We start from the raw sequence: 18,772 nt of genomic DNA on the forward strand, positions 1-18,772 counted from the left end.
ACTCAAGGAACTGGAAGTCTTTTGAGACGTGATGTTCTGCTCATGATCTTTTGGCACCTACCTGTAGTTTGTCTGCTATTTTGCATTTTCTTCTGAATGGGTTTCACTTGAATCTCTTTCCACTCTGAAAGCTCATTGCTTTGCAATAAAGGTTTTTAGGGACTTTTCTGTACCTTCGTCGATGTTACAATCTTTGGTGTCTAGACTGTTCTGATCTTTTGTCAATTGTAAGACCAGTTGAAAAATCCCTTTTCCCCAACTCAGAATCTTCCTACTCTTTTATAGGCTTTGCAATTTTATCTCTTTGAGGATCTAGATACTGTAGACATAAAGATTGTTTCCTATAAAGTTATTTTCCTATTTCCTATCACCTTGCTGAGAACAATTGGGGAGCTGATAGCCTTAAAATGCTGTCCTCTCTTCATTTGATACTTTGGAAGATGGGGTAACTTTAAGGCCTAGCCTTACCTTTGCTGCAAAGGTTAAGTCTATTTTTGATAGATCTTAGGAAATAATTCTTCCTTCTTTCATTCCCTCTCCTTCTTCTCCGGAGGAACATTTGCTGAATACACTTGATGTTTAAAGAGCTCTTTTCATTTATGTCACCAGGCCTCTGCAGTTCAGGAAAACCGACTCCTTGTTTGTGACTTTTGGACAGCCTGGAAAAGACAAGAAGGTGACTTTTATGACTCTGAGTAGGTGGATTAAGTTGTCAATTTTTCTGGCTTTGCAAGGCTTTTTAGAATATCTTCCAGTTCAGGGATGGTCTACGAGAGGAATGACCATCTCCTGGGTTGAATTCCAGTGAGTAACAATCTAGGAAATTCCTAGGGTGGCTACTTGGTCCTCAGAGCATACATTTGTCAAGCATTATGGCTTAATAATGTTTCTGTTTTGCATTTGAGTACCAATGTTTTGAACTCTGCATTACCCTTAGTCCATCTTGTCTTTGTCACAAACATTACATCCTGCCCACCTTCCCATCAGTCCTTTGGCAAGGGCTTGGCACCCAGGTTGGGTGCATGGGGCTAGCATTTAAGGATCCTCCTGTTCTTTCTTCCTGTTGGAAGGTGACATCACCTTACTTTGTAATGACTGTCACAAGGACGCAATGGACTAAGGCTAATGAAGATTACCAATAAGTAACCAACGCATCACCATTCTTTCTGAATGTGCGTGGCTCATTCCGCAGGACTTGTTCTTTGTATGATTCCTGGATTTTCAGAATCCCTTTGATGGCAGCACCCCCACACTGAAAATTGTTTCAGCACCACTGTACAAGGGTCAGTTGTCATGCTCATCTGCGGCGTAAATTTGCATTGAATTAGTCTAACTCCCCAGGCCTTGTCTTTTGCTCAATTTGCCTTTGTGAGTTTTCTCTCAATCACTGTCGACTTCCTTTAATCTTTCTTTCTTCTTTTACTTCACCTTCGCCTTCAGTGTATCCTTCGGCCCTCTTAAGAGACACACCCCCTTGTAGCCACTTCTATACTTCTGTCACCTAATTATTTTCCTATCCTTTCCCCTGTAACGTTGCTGATCCTAGCTATAGCATCACTATCCAGAATCTGTTCACCTGAGTTATGTTCCTCTTATTCCCACGCATCTAATAATCAGCTCTTGGTCTCCCTCCACCTCTCACGAGACATAGTCTGAGGCAGTGTCTCCATCTTGGAGAGACAATCCCTTGCCCTTGTGTTTTTCTACTGGCACTGCCGGCTTGAGCTTTGGTCAGCAGTGGCAAAAGAAGGACTAATGGAAAGTGAACGTATACTGGAGCAACAGAGTGTATGGATTTATAAGAGCTTGATTAAATGAGAAAAAAGAGTTTAGTTGAGAGAAAAAATGCAACCTGGCCCATACGGGGTTTGAACGCACGACCATGGCGTTATTAGCACCACGCTCTAACCAACTGAGCTAACCGGCCATGAGTACTAAAGATATCCTTTTTCCATGTAATGCAGATAGATAGAAGAGTTGGTCTCCCTATTGCAATTCCTTCATACTTTTCTCCTTCCGCCCCCTGTCTGGATTTCAATAACAAGAGCTGTGGAGTGCTGCACGCCAGCCTCAGTGCCTCTTTTTTCACTCAATCTCACTGTGTGCTGTGATATCTTTGTAACATCGATTGTTGCCGGAAAAAAAGGAAAGGATGGATAGTATTTTTATTCTTTTACAACAAAACCCAAAATGCATCGGCTTGCTTGCTCATTAAGTTTACAAGGCCAGCTGCTTTTGAGATATTATAATTATAGTGGTTATTCGGCATTGGAGGTAAGAGAGTTTTTTTTAGGTCTGGCCGTTCCTTCTGCTTCAAATTACTTGAGCTCATGTCAACAAAGTAACAACAAAACATAGCCAACGGTTCGTTGCTCAAGCCTTCCCTACTGCGCCTTCCCATGTCTCTCCTGCCGACCACAGTGCAGGAAATCTGAGTTTGCATTTGGGCGAAGAGACGTACAACACTAGAAGGCGCGCTTTTGTGCGCCGGGCACCACCCGGCCTGTGCATTCCTCACTGTCGTGAGATCACTTTACTCAGCAGAGCATGACGCTGCAATTGGTTAGTAGGGCAGGCCTGACCAGAATAGTATATTTGGGGTCATGTATTTGATTGCATTTTTAAAACAGTAACAGAACTTAACTGCAATGTTTAAATAGGTCTAGACATATTTAAACAGTGTCAATTTAATAGAAGAATTGTGGACAATTCAGAGGGGAGGCACCAATGTTTTTTTTTTCCCATTGGGTGGATGCGGCATTAAAGAGTTTGAAGACCACTGATCTAAGTGGACACTAATATACCTGGATGCTCCTGAATCCTCGCAACAGATGGCAGCAAACCTGGCTGGAGAGCTACTGTGTTGGACTGATCCTGTCGATTCAAGTGGTCTTTCCTAGAGAGTCGGAGGTCATGGAAATAGATGGAGTTGATGGTAATCTTCAGGGCTTTGAAGTTTTCCCATCATCATCTGTCTCAAAAAAATGTGCTAGTAAAGACAGAGAATAAGGTAGCTGTATTTTACATTAACCAACAGTGAAGCATGCATTCAAAATCCCTCAATGCAATAGCAGAACAATTGGGTTATTGGGCAGAGATCAACCTGTTGCACACGTCGGCAATACACATCAAGGGCACCGACAATGTGATGGCAGACAGCTGGATGTTTCCAAATTTGCTGGAGTTGACGTTATCCAGGTCGTTGTTTTGAGAGATATGCCGAGAGTTTGTGAAACCCTTTCTGGATCTCTTTTCAAACAAGGACAATGCTCATCTTTGTCGATTCTGATCCAGGCTTCCGGAACAAGGAGCCTAGGTAGTGGATGTATTGGTGATAAAGTGGCTGAGAAGTCTCCTTTATACATTCCCCCACTTTTTATTGATCCAGATGGTTCTCTTCAAGTCTCAGCAGGGGGGAGGGAACTTTATTCTTGTGGGCCCTTATTGGCCAGAGATGTCATGGTTTCCTCTTCTGAACCCCTGGCTCTTCTACCTCCTTGAGTACTGCTCAAGTGTGTCTCTCTCAGAACGTCGTCCCTGACCTTCTTGCTCCAACTCACTCTATCGCTTTGGAGGTTGAGAAGTCTGGACTGCTAGCAAAGGGTCTTTCCTCTTCCTTAGTGGAGTTAATTCAGCACTCCAGCAGGCCTTCTACTTCGAAGTCTTACTCAAAGAACTGGAAGTCTTTTGAGACGTGATGTTCTGCTCATGATCTTTTGGCACCTACCTGTAGTTTGTCTGCTATTTTGCATTTTCTTCTGAATGGGTTTCAGTTGAATCTCTTTCCACTCTGAAAGCTCATTGCTTTGCGATAAAGGTTTTTAGGGACTTTTCTGTACCTTCGTCGATGTTACAATCTTTGGTGTCTAGACTGTTCTGATCTTTTGTCAATTGTAAGACCAGTTGAAAAATCCCTTTTCTCCAACTCAGAATCTTCCTACTCTTTTATAGGCTTTGCAATTTTATCTCTTTGAGGATCTGGACACTGTAGACATAAAGATTGTTTCCTATAAAGTTATTTTCCTATTTCCTATCACCTTCCTGAGAACAATTGGGGAGCTGGGAGCCTTAAAATGCTGTCCTCTCTTCAGTTGATACTTTGGAAGATGGGGTAACTTTAAGGCCTAGCCTTACCTTTGCTGCAATGGTTAAGTCTATTTTTGATAGAACTTAGGAAATAATTCTTCCTTCTTTCATTCCCTCTCCTTCCTCTCAGGAGGAACATTTGCTGAATACACTTGATGTTTAAAGATCTCTTTTCATTTATGTCACCAGGCCTCTGCAGTTCAGGAAAACCGACTCCTTGTTTGTGACTTTTGGACAGCCTGGAAAAGACAAGAAGGTGACTTTTATGACTCTGAGTAGGTGGATTAAGTTGTCAATTTTTCTGACTTTGCAAGGCTTTTTAGAATATCTTCCAGTTCAGGGATGGTCTACGAGAGGAATGACCACCTCCTGGGTTGAATTCCAGTGAGTAACAATCTAGGAAATTCCTAGGGTGGCTACTTGGTCCTCAGAGCATACATTTGTCAAGCATTATGGCTTAATAATTTTTCTGTTTTGCATTTGAGTACCAATGTTTTGAACTCTGCATTACCCTTAGTCCATCTTGTCTTTGTCACAAACATTACATCCTGCCCACCTTCCCATCAGTCCTTTGGCAAGGGCTTGGCACCCAGGTTGGGTGCATGGGGCTAGCATTTAAGGATCCTCCTGTTCTTTCTTCCTGTTGGAAGGTGACATCACCTTACTTTGTAATGACTGTCACAAGGACGCAATGGACTAAGGCTAATGAAGATTACCAATAAGTAACCAACGCATCACCATTCTTTCTGAATGTGCGTGGCTCATTCCGCAGGACTTGTTCTTTGTATGATTCCTGGATTTTCAGAAGCCCTTTGATGGCAGCACCCCCACACTGAAAATTGTTTCAGCACCACTGTACAAGGGTCAGTTGTCATGCTCATCTGCGGCGTAAATTTGCATTGAATTAGTCTAACTCCCCAGGCCTTGTCTTTTGCTCAATTTGCCTTTGTGAGTTTTCTCTCAATCACTGTCGACTTCCTTTAATCTTTCTTTCTTCTTTTACTTCACCTTCGCCTTCAGTGTATCTTTCGGCCCTCTTAAGAGACACACCCCCTTGTAGCCACTTCTATACTTCTGTCACCTAATTATTTTCCTATCCTTTCCCCTGTAACGTTGCTGATCCTAGCTATAGCATCACTATCCAGAATCTGTTCACCTGAGTTATGTTCCTCTTATCCCCACGCATCTAATAATCAGCTCTTGGTCTCCCTCCACCTCTCACGAGACATAGTCTGAGGCAGTGTCTCCATCTTGGAGAGACAATCCCTTGCACTTGTGTTGTTCTACTGGCACTGCCGGCTTGAGCTTTGGTCAGCAGTGGCAAAAGAAGGACTAATGGAAAGCGAACGTATACTGGAGCAACAGAGTGTATGGATTTATAAGAGCTTGATTAAATGAGAAAAAAAGAGTTTAGTTGAGAGAAAAAATGCAACCTGGCCCGTACGGGGATTGAACCCGTGACCTTGGCGTTATTAGCACCACGCTCTAACCAACTGAGCTAACCGTCCATGAGTACTAAAGGTATCCTTTTTCCATGTAATGCAGATAGATAGAAGAGTTGGTCTCCCTATTGCAATTCCTTCATACTTTTCTCCTTCCGCCCCCTGTCTGGATTTCAATAACAAGAGCTGTGGAGTGCTGCACGCCAGCCTCAGTGCCTCTTCTTTCACTCAATCTCACTGTGTGCTGTGATATCTTTGTAACATCGATTGTTGCCGGAAAAAAAGGAAAGGATGGATAGTATTTTTATTCTTTTACAACAAAACCCAAAATGCATCGGCTTGCTTGCTCATTAAGTTTACAAGGCCAGCTGCTTTTGAGATATTATAATTATAGTGGTTATTCGGCGTTGGAGGTAAGAGAGTTTTTTTTAGGTCTGGCCGTTCCTTCTGCTTCAAATTACTTGAGCTCATGTCAACAAAGTAACAACAAAACATAGCCAACGGTTCGTTGCTCAAGCCTTCCCTACTGCGCCTTCCCATGTCTCTCCTGCCGACCACAGTGCAGGAAATCTGAGTTTGCATTTGCGCAAAGAGACGTACAACACAAGAAGGCGCGCTTTTGTGCGCCGGGCACCACCCGGCCTGTGCATTCCTCACTGTCGTGAGATCAGTTTACTCAGCAGAGCATGACGCTGCAATTGGTTAGTAGGGCAGGCCTGACCAGAATAGTATATTTGGGGTCATGTATTTGATTGCATTTTTAAAACAGTAACAGAACTTAACTGCAATGTTTAAATAGGTCTAGACATATTTAAACAGTGTCAATTTAATAGAAGAATTGTGGACAATTCAGAGGGGAGGCACCAATGTTTTTTTTTTCCCATTGGGTGGATGCGGCATTAAAGAGTTTGAAGACCACTGGTCTAAGTGGACACTAATATACCTGGATGCTCCTGAATCCTCGCAACAGATGGCAGCAAACCTGGCTGGAGAGCTACTGTGTTGGACTGATCCTGTCGATTCAAGTGGTCTTTCCTAGAGAGTCGGAGGTCATGGAAATAGATGGAGTTGATGGTTATCTTCAGGGCTTTGAAGTTTTCCCATCATCATCTGTCTCAAAAAAATGTGCTAGTAAAGACAGAGAATAAGGTAGCTGTCTTTTACATTAACCAACAGTGAAGCATGCATTCAAAATCCCTCAATGCAATAGCAGAACAATTGGGTTATTGGGCAGAGATCAACCTGTTGCACACGTCGGCAGTACACATCAAGGGCACCGACAATGTGATGGCAGACAGCTGGATGTTTCCAAATTTGCTGGAGTTGACGTTATCCAGGTCGTTGTTTTGAGAGATATGCCGAGAGTTTGTGAAACCCTTTCTGGATCTCTTTTCAAACAAGGACAATGCTCATCTTTGTCGATTCTGATCCAGGCTTCCGGAACAAGGAGCCTAGGTAGTGGACGTATTGGTGATAAAGTGGCTGAGAAGTCTCCTTTATACATTCCCCCACTTTTTATTGATCCAGATGGCTCTCTTCAAGTCTCAGCAGGGGGAGGGAACTTTATTCTTGTGGGCCCTTATTGGCCAGAGATGTCATGGTTTCCTCTTCTGAACCCCTGGCTCCTCTACCTCCTTGAGTACTGCTCAAGTGTGTCTCTCTCAGAACGTCGTCCCTGACCTTCTTGCTCCATCTCACTCTATCGCTTTGGAGGTTGAGAAGTCTGGACTGCTAGCAAAGGGTCTTTCCTCTTCCTTAGTGGAGTTAATTCAGCACTCCAGCAGGCCTTCTACTTCGAAGTCTTACTCAAAGAACTGGAAGTCTTTTGAGACGTGATGTTCTGCTCATGATCTTTTGGCACCTACCTGTAGTTTGTCTGCTATTTTGCATTTTCTTCTGAATGGGTTTCAGTTGAATCTCTTTCCACTCTGAAAGCTCATTGCTTTGCGATAAAGGTTTTTAGGGACTTTTCTGTACCTTCGTCGATGTTACAATCTTTGGTGTCTAGACTGTTCTGATCTTTTGTCAATTGTAAGACCAGTTGAAAAATCCCTTTTCTCCAACTCAGAATCTTCCTACTCTTTTATAGGCTTTGCAATTTTATCTCTTTGAGGATCTGGACACTGTAGACATAAAGATTGTTTCCTATAAAGTTATTTTCCTATTTCCTATCACCTTCCTGAGAACAATTGGGGAGCTGGGAGCCTTAAAATGCTGTCCTCTCTTCAGTTGATACTTTGGAAGATGGGGTAACTTTAAGGCCTAGCCTTACCTTTCCTGCAAAGGTTAAGTCTATTTTTGATAGATCTTAGGAAATAATTCTTCCTTCTTTCATTCCCTCTCCTTCCTCTCCGGAGGAACATTTGCTGAATACACTTGATGTTTAAAGATCTCTTTTCATTTATGTCACCAGGCCTCTGCAGTTCAGGAAAACCGACTCCTTGTTTGTGACTTTTGGACAGCCTGGAAAAGACAAGAAGGTGACTTTTATGACTCTGAGTAGGTGGATTAAGTTGTCAATTTTTCTGGCTTTGCAAGGCTTTTTAAAATATCTTCCAGTTCAGGGATGGTCTACGAGAGGAATGGCCACCTCCTGGGTTGAATTCCAGTGAGTAACAATCTAGGAAATTCCTAGGGTGGCTACTTGGTCCTCAGAGCATACATTTGTCAAGCATTATGGCTTAATAATTTTTCTGTTTTGCATTTGAGTACCAATGTTTTGAACTCTGCATTACCCTTAGTCCATCTTGTCTTTGTCACAAACATTACATCCTGCCCACCTTCCCATCAGTCCTTTGGCAAGGGCTTGGCACCCAGGTTGGGTGCATGGGGCTAGCATTTAAGGATCCTCCTGTTCTTTCTTCCTGTTGGAAGGTGACATCACCTTACTTTGTAATGACTGTCACAAGGACGCAATGGACTAAGGCTAATGAAGATTACCAATAAGTAACCAAAGCATCACCATTCTTTCTGAATGTGCGTGGCTCATTCCGCAGGACTTGTTCTTTGTATGATTCCTGGATTTTCAGAAGCCCTTTGATGGCAGCACCCCCACACTGAAAATTGTTTCAGCACCACTGTACAAGGGTCAGTTGTCATGCTCATCTGCGGCGTAAATTTGCATTGAAGTAGTCTAACTCCCCAGGCTTTGTCTTTTGCTCAATTTGCCTTTGTGAGTTTTCTCTCAATCACTGTCGACTTCCTTTGATCTTTCTTTCTTCTTTTACTTCACCTTCGCCTTCAGTGTATCTTTCGGCCCTCTTAAGAGACACACCCCCTTGTAGCCACTTCTATACTTCTGTCACCTAATTATTTTCCTATCCTTTCCCCTGTAACGTTGCTGATCCTAGCTATAGCATCACTATCCAGAATCTGTTCACCTGAGTTATTTTCCTCTTATCCCCACGCATCTAATAATCAGCTCTTGGTCTCCCTCCACCTCTCACGAGACATAGTCTGAGGCAGTGTCTCCATCTTGGAGAGACAATCCCTTGCACTTGTGTTGTTCTACTGGCACTGCCGGCTTGAGCTTTGGTCAGCAGTGGCAAAAGAAGGACTAATGGAAAGTGAACGTATACTGGAGCAACAGAGTGTATGGATTTATAAGAGCTTGATTAAATGAGAAAAAAGAGTTTAGTTGAGAGAATAAATGCAACCTGGCCCGTACGGGGATTGAACCCGCGACCGCGGCGTTATTAGCACCACGCTCTAACCAACTGAGCTAACCGGCCATGAGTACTAAATCTATCCTTTTTCCATGTAATGCAGATAGATAGAAGAGTTGGTCTCACTATCGCAATTCCTTCATACTTTTCTCCTTCCGCCCCCTGTCTGGATTTCAATAACAAGAGCTGTGGAGTGCTGCACGCCAGCCTCAGTGCCTCTTCTTTCACTCAATCTCACTGTGTGCTGTGATATCTTTGTAACATCGCTTGTTGCCGGAAAAAAAGGAAAGGATGGATAGTATTTTTATTCTTTTACAACAAAACCCAAAATTCATCGGCTTGCTTGCTCATTAAGTTTACAAGGCCAGCTGCTTTTGAGATATTATAATTATAGTGGTTATTCGGCGTTGGAGGTAAGAGAGTTTTTTTTAGGTCTGGCCGTTCCTTCTGCTTCAAATTACTTGAGCTCATGTCAACAAAGTAACAACAAAACATAGCCAACGGTTCGTTGCTCAAGCCTTCCCTACTGCGCCTTCCCATGTCTCTCCTGCCGACCACAGTGCAGGAAATCTGAGTTTGCATTTGCGCGAAGAGACGTACAACACAAGAAGGCGCGCTTTTGTGCGCCGGGCACCACCCGGCCTATGCATTCCTCACTGTCGTGAGATTAGTTTACTCAGCAGAGCATGACGCTGCAATTGGTTAGTAGGGCAGGCCTGACCAGAATAGTATATTTGGGGTCATGTATTTGATTGTATTTTTAAAACAGTAACAGAACTTAACTGCAATGTTTAAATAGGTCTAGACATATTTAAACAGTGTCAATTTAATAGAAGAATTGTGGACAATTCAGAGGGGAGGCACCAATGTTTTTTTTCCCCATTGGGTGGATGCGGCATTAAAGAGTTTGAAGACCACTGGTCTAAGTGGACACTAATATACCTGGATGCTCCTGAATCCTCGCAACAGATGCCAGCAAACCTGGCTGGAGAGCTACTGTGTTGGACTGATCCTGTCGATTCAAGTGGTCTTTCCTAGAGAGTCGGAGGTCATGGAAATAGATGGAGTTGATGGTAATCTTCAGGGCTTTGAAGTTTTCCCATCATCATCTGTCTCAAAAAAATGTGCTAGTAAAGACAGAGAATAAGGTAGCTGTCTTTTACATTAACCAACAGTGAAGCATGCATTCAAAATCCCTCAATGCAATAGCAGAACAATTGGGTTATTGGGCAGAGATCAACCTGTTGCACACGTCGGCAGTACACATCAAGGGCACCGACAATGTGATGGCAGACAGCTGGAGGTTTTCCAATTTTGCTGGAGTTGACGTTATCTAGGTCGTTGTTTTGAGAGATATGCCGAGAGTTTGTGAAACCCTTTCTGGATCTCTTTTCAAACAAGGACAATGCTCATCTTTGTCGATTCTGATCCAGGCTTCCAGAACAAGGAGCCTAGGTAGTGGACGTATTGGTGATAAAGTGGCTGAGAAGTCTCCTTTATACATTCCCCCACTTTTTATTGATCCAGATGGTTCTCTTCAAGTCTCAGCAGGGGGGAGGGAACTTTATTCTTGTGGGCCCTTATTGGCCAAAGATGTCATGGTTTCCTCTTCTGAACCCCTGGCTCTTCTACCTCCTTGACTACTGCTCAAGTGTGTCTCTCTCAGAACGTCGTCCCTGACCTTCTTGCTCCAACTCACTCTATCGCTTTGGAGGTTGAGAAGTCTGGACTGCTAGCAAAGGGTCTTTCCTCTTCCTTAGTGGAGTTAATTCAGCACTCCAGCAGGCCTTCTACTTCGAAGTCTTACTCAAGGAACTGGAAGTCTTTTGAGACGTGATGTTCTGCTCATGATCTTTTGGCACCTACCTGTAGTTTGTCTGCTATTTTGCATTTTCTTCTGAATGGGTTTCACTTGAATCTCTTTCCACTCTGAAAGCTCATTGCTTTGCGATAAAGGTTTTTAGGGACTTTTCTGTACCTTCGTCGATGTTACAATCTTTGGTGTCTAGACTTTTCTGATCTTTTGTCAATTGTAAGACCAGTTGAAAAATCCCTTTTCTCCAACTCAGAATCTTCCTACTCTTTTATAGGCTTTGCAATTTTATCTCTTTGAGGATCTGGATACTGTAGACATAAAGATTGTTTCCTATAAAGTTATTTTCCTATTTTCTATCACCTTGCTGAGAACAATTGGGGAGCTGGGAGCCTTAAAATGCTGTCCTCTCTTCATTTAATACTTTGGAAGATGGGGTAACTTTAAGGCCTAGCCTTACCTTTGCTGCAAAGGTTAAGTCTATTTTTGATAGATCTTAGGAAATAATTCTTCCTTCTTTCATTCCCTCTCCTTCTTCTCCGGAGGAACATTTGCTGAATACACTTGATGTTTAAAGAGCTCTTTTCATTTATGTCACCAGGCCTCTGCAGTTCAGGAAAACCGACTCCTTGTTTGTGATTTTTTGACAGCCTGGAAAAGACAAGAAGGTGACTTTTATGACTCTGAGTAGGTGGATTAAGTTGTCAATTTTTCTGGCTTTGCAAGGCTTTTTAGAATATCTTCCAGTTCAGGGATGGTCTACGAGAGGAATGGCCACCTCCTGGGTTTAATTCCAGTGAGTAACAATCTAGGAAATTCCTAGGGTGGCTACTTGGTCCTAAGAGCATACATTTGTCAAGCATTATGGCTTAATAATTTTTCTGATTTGCATTTGAGTACCAATGTTTTGAACTCTGCATTACCCTTAGTCCATCTTGTCTTTGTCACAAACATTACATCCTGCCCACCTTCCCATCAGTCCTTTGGCAAGGGCTTGGCACCCAGGTTGGGTGCATGGGGCTAGCATTTAAGGATCCTCCTGTTCTTTCTTCCTGTTGGAAGGTGACATCACCTTACTTTGTAATGACTGTCACAAGGACGCAATGGACTAAGGCTAATGAAGATTACCAATAAGTAACCAACGCATCACCATTCTTTCTGAATGTGCGTGGCTCATTCCGCAGGACTTGTTCTTTGTATGATTCCTGGATTTTCAGAAGCCCTTTGATGGCAGCACCCCCACACTGAAAATTGTTTCAGCACCACTGTGCAAGGGTCAGTTGTCATGCTCATCTGCGGCGTAAATTTGCATTGAAGTAGTCTAACTCCCCAGGCCTTGTCTTTTGCTCAATTTGCCTTTGTGAGTTTTCTCTCAATCACTGTCGACTTCCTTTGATCTTTCTTTCTTCTTTTACTTCACCTTCGCCTTCAGTGTATCTTTCGGCCCTCTTAAGAGACACACCCCCTTGTAGCCACTTCTATACTTCTGTCACCTAATTATTTTCCTATCCTTTCCCCTGTAACGTTGCTGATCCTAGCTATAGCATCACTATCCAGAATCTGTTCACCTGAGTTATGTTCCTCTTATCCCCACGCATCTAATAATCAGCTCTTGGTCTCCCTCCATCACTCACGAGACATAGTCTGAGGCAGTGTCTCCATCTTGGAGAGACAATCCCTTGCACTTGTGTTGTTCTACTGGCACTGCCGGCTTGAGCTGTGGTCAGCAGTGGCAAAAGAAGGACTAATGGAAAGTGAACGTATACTGGAGCAACAGAGTGTATGGATTTATAAGAGCTTGATTAAATGAGAAAAAAAGAGTTTAGTTGAGAGACAAAATGCAACCTGGCCCGTACGGGGATCGAACCCGCGACCTTGGCGTTATTAGCACCACACTCTAACCAACTGAGCTAACCAGCCATGAGTCCTAAAGATATCCTTTTTCCATGTAATGCAGATAGATAGAAGAGTTGGTCTCCCTATTGCAATTCCTTCATACTTTTCTCCTTCCGCCCCCTGTCTGGATTTCAATAACAAGAGCTGTGCAGTGCTGCACGCCAGCCTCAGTGCCTCTTCTTTCACTCAATCTCACTGTGTGCTGTGATATCTTTGTAACATCGCTTGTTGCCGGAAAAAAAGGAAAGGATGGATAGTATTTTTATTCTTTTACAACAAAACCCAAAATGCATCGGCTTGCTTGCTCATTAAGTTTACAAGGCCAGCTGCTTTTGAGATATTATAATTATAGTGGTTATTCGGCGTTGGAGGTAAGAGAGTTTTTTTTAGGTCTGGCCGTTCCTTCTGCTTCAAATTACTTGTGCTCATGTCAACAAAGTAACAACAAAACATAGCGAAAGGTTCGTTGCTCAAGCCTTCCCTACTGCGCCTTCCCATGTCTCTCCTGCCGACCACAGTGCAGGAAATCTGAGTTTGCATTTGCGCGAAGAGACGTACAACACAAGAAGGCGCGCTTTTGTGCGCCGGGCACCACCCGGCCTGTGCATTCCTCACTGTCGTGAGATCAGTTTACTCAGCAGAGCATGACGCTGCAATTGGTTAGTAGGGCAGGCCTGACCAGAATAGTATATTTGGGGTCATGTATTTGATTGCATTTTTAAAACAGTAACAGAACTTAACTGCAATATTTAAATAGGTCTAGACATATTTAAACAGTGTCAATTTAATAGAAGAATTGTGGACAATTCAGAGAGGGAGGCACCAATGTTTTTTTTTTCCCATTGGGTGGATGCGGCATTAAAGAGTTTGAAGACCACTGGTCTAAGTGGACACTATTATACCTGGATGCTCCTGAATCCTCGCAACAGATGGCAGCAAACCTGGCTGGAGAGCTACTGTGTTGGACTGATCCTGTCGATTCAAGTGGTCTTTCCTAGAGAGTGGGAGGTCATGGAAATAGATGGAGTTGATGGTAATCTTCAGGGCTTTGAAGTTTTCCCATCATCATCTGTCTCAAAAAAATGTGCTAGTAAAGACAGAGAATAAGGTAGCTCTCTATTACATTAACCAACAGTGAAGCATGCATTCAAAATCCCTCAATGCAATAGCAGAACAATTGGGTTATTGGGCAGAGATCAACCTGTTGCACACGTCGGCAGTACACATCAAGGGCACCGACAATGTGATGGCAGACAGCTGGAGGTTTCCAAATTTGCTGGAGTTGACGTTATCCAGGTCGTTGTTTTGAGAGATATGCCGAGAGTTTGTGAAACCCTTTCTGGATCTCTTTTCAAACAAGGACAATGCTCATCTTTGTCGATTCTGATCCAGGCTTCCGGAACAAGGAGCCTAGGTAGTGAACGTATTGGTGATAAAGTGGCTGAGAAGTCTCCTTTATACATTCCCCCACTTTTTATTGATCTAGATGGTTCTCTTCAAGTCTCAGCAGGGGGGAGGGAACTTTATTCTTGTGGGCCCTTATTGGCCAGAGATGTCATGGTTTCCTCTTCTGAACCCCTGGCTCTTCTACCTCCTTGAGTACTGCTCAAGTGTGTCTCTCTCAGAACGTCGTCCCTGACCTTCTTGCTCCAACTCACTCTATCGCTTTGGAGGTTGAGAAGTCTGGACTGCTAGCAAAGGGTCTTTCCTCTTCCTTAGTGGAGTTAATTCAGCACTCCAGCAGGCCTTCTACTTCGAAGTCTTACTCAAAGAACTGGAAGTCTTTTGAGACGTGATGTTCTGCTCATGATCTTTTGGCACCTACCTGTAGTTTGTCTGCTATTTTGCATTTTCTTCTGAATGGGTTTCAGTTGAATCTCTTTCCACTCTGAAAGCTCATTGCTTTGCGATAAAGGTTTTTAGGGACTTTTCTGTACCTTCGTCGATGTTACAATCTTTGGTGTCTAGACTGTTCTGATCTTTTGTCAATTGTAAGACCAGTTGAAAAATCCCTTTTCTCCAACTCAGAATCTTCCTACTCTTTTATAGGCTTTGCAATTTTATCTCTTTGAGGATCTGGACACTGTAGACATAAAGATTGTTTCCTATAAAGTTATTTTCCTATTTCCTATCACCTTCCTGAGAACAATTGGGGAGCTGGGAGCCTTAAAATGCTGTCCTCTCTTCAGTTGATACTTTGGAAGATGGGGTAACTTTAAGGCCTAGCCTTACCTTTGCTGCAAAGGTTAAGTCTATTTTTGATAGATCTTAGGAAATAATTCTTCCTTCTTTCATTCCCTCTCCTTCCGCTCCGGAGGAACATTTGCTGAATACACTTGATGTTTAAAGATCTCTTTTCATTTATGTCACCAGGCCTCTGCAGTTCAGGAAAACCGACTCCTTGTTTGTGACTTTTGGACAGCCTGGAAAAGACAAGAAGGTGAATTTTATGACTCTGAGTAGGTGGATTAAGTTGTCAATTTTTCTGACTTTGCAAGGCTTTTTAGAATATCTTCCAGTTCAGGGATGGTCTACGAGAGGAATGGCCATCTCTTGGGTTGAATTCCAGTGAGTAACAATCTAGAAAATTCCTAGGGTGGCTACTTGGTCCTCAGAGCATACATTTGTCAAGCATTATGGCTTAATAATTTTTCTGTTTTGCATTTGAGTACCAATGTTTTGAACTCTGCATTACCCTTAGTCCATCTTGTCTTTGTCACAAACATTACATCCTGCCCACCTTCCCATCAGTCCTTTGGCAAGGGCTTGGCACCCAGGTTGGGTGCATGGGGCTAGCATTTAAGGATCCTCCTGTTCTTTCTTCCTGTTGGAAGGTGACATCACCTTACTTTGTAATGACTGTCACAAGGACGCAATGGACTAAGGCTAATGAAGATTACCAATAAGTAACCAACGTATCACCATTCTTTCTGAATGTGCGTGGCTCATTCCGCAGGACTTGTTCTTTGTATGATTCCTGGATTTTCAGAAGCCCTTTGATGGCAGCACCCTCACACTGAAAATTGTTTCAGCACCACTGTACAAGGGTCAGTTGTCATGCTAATCTGCGGCGTAAATTTGCATTGAAGTAGTCTAACTCCCCAGGCTTTGTCTTTTGCTCAATTTGCCTTTGTGAGTTTTCTCTCAATCACTGTCGACTTCCTTTGATCTTTCTTTCTTCTTTTACTTCACCTTCGCCTTCAGTGTATCTTTCGGCCCTCTTAAGAGACACACCCCCTTGTAGCCACTTCTATACTTCTGTCACCTAAATATTTTCCTATCCTTTCCCCTGTAACGTTGCTGATCCTAGCTATAGCATCACTATCCAGAATCTGTTCACCTGAGTTATGTTCCTCTTATCCTCACGCATCTAATAATCAGCTCTTGGTCTCCCTCCACCTCTCACGAGACATAGTCTGAGGCAGTGTCTCCATCTTGGAGAGACAATCCCTTGCACTTGTGTTGTTCTACTGGCACTGCCGGCTTGAGCTTTGGTCAGCAGTGGCAAAAGAAGGACTAATGGAAAGTGAACGTATACTGGAGCAACAGAGTGTATGGATTTATAAGAGCTTGATTAAATGAGAAAAAAAGAGTTTAGTTGAGAGAAAAAATGCAACCTGGCCCGTACGGGGATTGAACCCACGACCTTGGCATTATTAGCACCACGCTCTAACCAACTGAGCTAACCAGCCATGAGTACTAAATATGTCCTTTTTCCATGTAATGCAGATAGATAGAAGAGTAGGTCTCACTATCGCAATTCCTTCATACTTTTCTCCTTCCGCCCCCTGTCTGGATTTCAATAACAAGAGCTGTGGAGTGCTGCACGCCAGCCTCAGTGCCTCGTCTTTCACTCAATCTCACTGTGTGCTGTGATATCTTTGTAACATCGCTTGTTGCCGGAAAAAAAGGAAAGGATGGATAGTATTTTTATTCTTTTACAACAAAACCCAAAATGCATCGGCTTGCTTGCTCATTAAGTTTACAAGGCCAGCTGCTTTTGAGATATTATAATTATAGTGGTTATTCGGCGTTGGAGGTAAGAGAGGTTTTTTTAGGTCTAGTCGTTCCTTCTGCTTCAAATTACTTGAGCTCATGTCAACAAAGTAACAACAAAACATAGCCAACGGTTCGTTGCTCAAGCCTTCCCTACTGCGCCTTCCCATGTCTCTCCTGCCGACCACAGTGCAGGAAATCTGAGTTTGCATTTGCGCGAAGAGACGTACAACACAAGAAGGCGCGCTTTTGTGCGCCGGGCAGCACCCGGCCTGTGCATTCCTCACTGTCGTGAGATCAGTTTACTCAGCAGAGCATGACGCTGCAATTGTTTAGTAGGACAGGCCTGACCAGAATAGTATATTTGGGGTCATGTATTTGATTGCATTTTTAAAACAGTAACAGAACTTAACTGCAATGTTTAAATAGGTCTAGACATATTTAAACAGTGTCAATTTAATAGAAGAATTGTGGACAATTCAGAGGGGAGGCACCAATGTTTTTTTTTCCCATTGGGTGGATGCGGCATTAAAGAGTTTGAAGACCACTGGTCTAAGTGGACACTAATATACCTGGATGCTCCTGAATCCTCGCAACAGATGCCAGCAAACCTGGCTGGAGAGCTACTGTGTTGGACTGATCCTGTCGATTCAAGTGGTCTTTCCTAGAGAGTCGGAGGTCATTGAAATAGATGGAGTTGATGGTAATCTTCAGGGCTTTGAAGTTTTCCCATCATCATCTGTCTCAAACAAATGTGCTAGTAAAGACAGAGAATAAGGTAGCTGTCTTTTACATTAACCAACAGTGAAGCATGCATTCAAAATCCCTCAATGCAATAGCAGAACAATTGGGTTATTGGGCAGAGATCAACCTGTTGCACATGTCGGCAGTACACATCAAGGGCACTGACAATGTGATGGCAGACAGCTGGAGGTTTCCAAATTTGCTGGAGTTGACGTTATCCAGGTCGTTGTTTTGAGAGATATGCCGAGAGTTTGTGAAACCCTTTCTGGATCTCTTTTCAAACAAGGACAATGCTCATCTTTGTCGATTCTGATCCAGGCTTCCGGAACAAGGAGCCTAGGTAGTGGACGTATTGGTGATAAAGTGGCTGAGAAGTCTCCTTTATACATTCCCCCACTTTTTATTGATCCAGATGGTTCTCTTCAAGTCTCAGCAGGGGGGAGGGAACTTTATTCTTGTGGGCCCTTATTGGCCAAAGATGTCATGGTTTCCTCTTCTGAACCCCTGGCTCTTCTACCTCCTTGAGTACTGCTCAAGTGTGTCTCTCTCAGAACGTCGTCCCTGACCTTCTTGCTCCAACTCACTCTATCGCTTTGGAGGTTGAGAAGTCTGGACTGCTAGCAAAGGGTCTTTCCTCTTCCTTAGTGGAGTTAATTCAGCACTCCAGCAGGCCTTCTACTTCGAAGTCTTACTCAAGGAACTGGAAGTCTTTTGAGACGTGATGTTCTGCTCATGATTTTTTGGCACCTACCTGTAGTTTGTCTGCTATTTTGCATTTTCTTCTGAATGGGTTTCAGTCGAATCTCTTTCCACTCTGAAAGCTCATTGCTTTGCGATAAAGGTTTTTAGGGACTTTTCTGTACCTTCGTCGATGTTACAATCTTTGGTGTCTAGACTGTTCTGATCTTTTGTCAATTGTAAGACCAGTTGAAAAATCCCTTTTCTCCAACTCAGAATCTTCCTACTCTTTTATAGGCTTTGCAATTTTATCTCTTTGAGGATCTGGATACTGTAGACATAAAGATTGTTTCCTATAAAGTTATTTTCCTATTTCCTATCACCTTGCTGAGAACAATTGGGGAGCTGGGAGCCTTAAAATGCTGTCCTCTCTTCATTTGATACTTTGGAAG

The 18,772-nt window shown here is 43.1% G+C and overlaps 4 non-coding genes across 4 annotated transcripts; all 4 read right to left on the bottom strand.

The window, feature by feature from the left end:
* Window positions 1-5,520: 5,520 nt before the first annotated feature.
* On the bottom strand, window positions 5,521-5,594 carry TRNAI-AAU (transfer RNA isoleucine (anticodon AAU)). Its single transcript has one exon. It is a non-coding gene; the product is annotated as a tRNA-Ile (tRNA).
* A 3,591-nt stretch (window positions 5,595-9,185) lies between these two features.
* On the bottom strand, window positions 9,186-9,259 carry TRNAI-AAU (transfer RNA isoleucine (anticodon AAU)). The gene has a single exon. It is a non-coding gene; the product is annotated as a tRNA-Ile (tRNA).
* Window positions 9,260-12,852: 3,593 nt separating this feature from the next.
* On the bottom strand, window positions 12,853-12,926 carry TRNAI-AAU (transfer RNA isoleucine (anticodon AAU)). Its single transcript has one exon. It is a non-coding gene; the product is annotated as a tRNA-Ile (tRNA).
* A 3,594-nt stretch (window positions 12,927-16,520) lies between these two features.
* Window positions 16,521-16,594, bottom strand: TRNAI-AAU (transfer RNA isoleucine (anticodon AAU)). Its single transcript has one exon. It is a non-coding gene; the product is annotated as a tRNA-Ile (tRNA).
* Between the last annotated feature and the right edge of the window lie 2,178 nt (window positions 16,595-18,772).

Source organism: Pleurodeles waltl, chromosome 12 (assembly GCF_031143425.1).
Source record: "Pleurodeles waltl isolate 20211129_DDA chromosome 12, aPleWal1.hap1.20221129, whole genome shotgun sequence".
NCBI classification, from domain to species: Eukaryota; Metazoa; Chordata; class Amphibia; order Caudata; family Salamandridae; genus Pleurodeles; species Pleurodeles waltl.